The 2638-nt window shown below is 37.9% G+C and overlaps 1 long non-coding RNA gene across 1 annotated transcript; it reads right to left on the reverse strand.

Moving 5' to 3' along the window:
* Positions 1-1306: 1306 nt before the first annotated feature.
* Positions 1307-2323, reverse strand: LOC131182536 (uncharacterized). Its single transcript, XR_009150813.1, has 2 exons — positions 2074-2323; positions 1307-1498 (listed from the first exon to the last, which is right to left on the reverse strand). It is a non-coding gene; the product is annotated as an uncharacterized LOC131182536 (long non-coding RNA).
* Between the last annotated feature and the right edge of the window lie 315 nt (positions 2324-2638).

Here is a 2638-nt window from a genome sequence, read left to right on the forward strand (position 1 = left end):
CCATATTTACCACCTTGCCCAAAACCATGTCAAATCAATGTCTCTCTTATCATATCATAGCTCTGTAAATCATCAATTTATAATTTCGACCTTCTCTAGGTAGTAGGGTTGTACTTTATTCCATACTGATACACACAAGGTATACTATTCTCACTAAGCTCTAAGCAAAATGTTTGTCATACTGCAAAAACCATCCAAAATTTCATACTGAATACTAGATAATCTCACTCTATAGGTGTCACCTTTACTTTGCAACTAATCCGAAACCTCTAGTCTGATGGCAACTCTTGATGTAACTCTAGCTCATGCTGGGGTAACTGAGTCACTGACTCTAGTTATCACCCAACTGTGACCTTTCAATATTCTAACTCTAGACTCTTAATCAGGAGTTCCCAACTCCTCTGCAGATATAGAACTCTGTTCTGGTATTACTGTACCAAAACAAAGACTGCCTGCAACATCCTCATTATGGAGCACCACGGGGATGCACGTAGCTCTACACAATAATCTCATGTCGGTACTGTAATCTGCAGCTTACAGAGCAGACATCGAGAACATTGTATAGTTACTACGATACGTCCTGACCGACTAGGTCTCCTAATTTCTTATCTCTCTTGAATATTCTATTATCATAAACTTATTCTGACTGGGTCATCCACTGATGACTGCCAGCAATGGTATTCTTATCCTTATCTAGGGCAACTGTACTTTCAAGACTCACTTTTTGTGTACTCGTGCCTTGCACGAAATGTGCACACCATTTAAACCCATACAAACAGAAACATAGCATTTCTTGGAGTACGTATCCTCATGATAGACCTCCACATGTCTGCTAACTCTATTTCACATTTCTATGTACTCCACGAAAATTAAGACACTAACTGAGGCACTTTTATATTTCCCGAGGTATAACGCAGAATCTAGAAACAAAGAATTACAGAAAAGACAAAACAGGATCCTATACTCCGCATGTAACATCCTAACAAGACTCTTTTTACACTCCCAAGTATATTATTTCCCATGAATCTAGAGCCTAAGCTCTGATACCAACTTTGTCACGACCCAACCTATGGGCCGGACCGGCACTAGGACCTGGGCCAGCTTAAAGCCCCCGAGGCCCGTAGTAAGCCTAACTATTCCTCAAATCCATAACCAGGCCCATAATTTAGGACCAATATGAACATAAAATAATTTAAATTAAACTGTTATAATTATATTTCGGGCCAACTTAGCCCAGAAATTATCAGAAACAAAAATTTGGGGAGCCCAGCTCAACCCTGTTACCTCATTCATAACCATTTAAAACTCATAAAAATTTTCTTTTCATTTATTAATACGCAAACTTGAATTCATACAGTCCCTGACAGGCTTAATGCTACTACTAGCACATGCGGAGTCCTAAATTACAAATTTAGAGAATAATAATACAATTAAATAATCGACATTAAACCTGCGAGAAAGAAAACAGGTTGCTCTGTAAAATAACTCCTCCTGTGGCCTGGAAAAATATTGAACAGGAGTGAGCGTTCGACTCAGAGAGTAAAATATCAATTTTAACCATAATCTCTATAACTATCTAAAGCTAATGCACCCTGTAGAGTGAAATGCAACACCAGCAATAATTTCACATCATAACATCAAAAAGGTAATTTGGAGCACTCACACACCCTGTAGTATCAATCATAACATATGGGAGCTGATCCCTATCTGACTCTCTTAAATCCAACTTTGGTGCGGTAATTACTCAAGCTCGGACTTCCACTTAATAACCAAATCGAGGGTCCCAGCGAATTACTCAAGCCGTGACTACCCCTCGAAGGATCGGGTCCCAGCGAATTACTCAAGCCGTGACTACCCCGTCCTATCCATAGTCCACACCACATCACACGCACTCCAACGCACGCACACTGCTCCAAATTACCACAACAACATCCATGGCACATCAACAGTTATGAATGCAACATAAATTGTGCCTAGAGTTTAACTACATAAATATATGCATATAAGTGATGCATGGGCATGCTGAACATATAATAATATCGAAATTACAATTAAAATTAATATTTTACTCACAGTACACCGATGACTATTGTGGCTGCTGGACGCAGAAAAATAGCTGATCTCGATCACCTAATAATTAAATTATAAATTTATTAGTACTAAGTTAGAATAAAACTCTAAAGAGGCAATAGACAGCCTAATTCATGCCGAAAATCCGGCAGAGTTTCCCCTATACCTGGGTTCTACCCAACCTGCAAAAAGGCTCAAATAACACTTCTAAATTCTCAATTTCCACAATCACATCTCATCAATATCACATGGCCCCTCCTGGGCCCTCCAAATCAGACAATACTCAAAATCTTAAAAATTACGTTTTGGCACCTATAATTGACATTTTTCAAAAATCCACTCAAACAAGCTCTAAAAATTCTAAAATTTTGCCCCGCGGTCCTTAATAATATTATAAGGCTATTGCAAAATGAATTGTAATTTTCTAATCACCCATGAATATTTTATTCAAGAATTTTACTCGATTCCATAAGTTTCCAACAGCTAACATATTCCTAATTCAACCCAATTAAATATTCACATATTTAAACCTCCATCCTCAAGCTTCAACCAATTATATAAAATTTAA

The sequence above is a fragment of the Hevea brasiliensis genome, chromosome 8 (genome assembly GCF_030052815.1).
Source record: "Hevea brasiliensis isolate MT/VB/25A 57/8 chromosome 8, ASM3005281v1, whole genome shotgun sequence".
NCBI classification, from domain to species: Eukaryota; Viridiplantae; Streptophyta; class Magnoliopsida; order Malpighiales; family Euphorbiaceae; genus Hevea; species Hevea brasiliensis.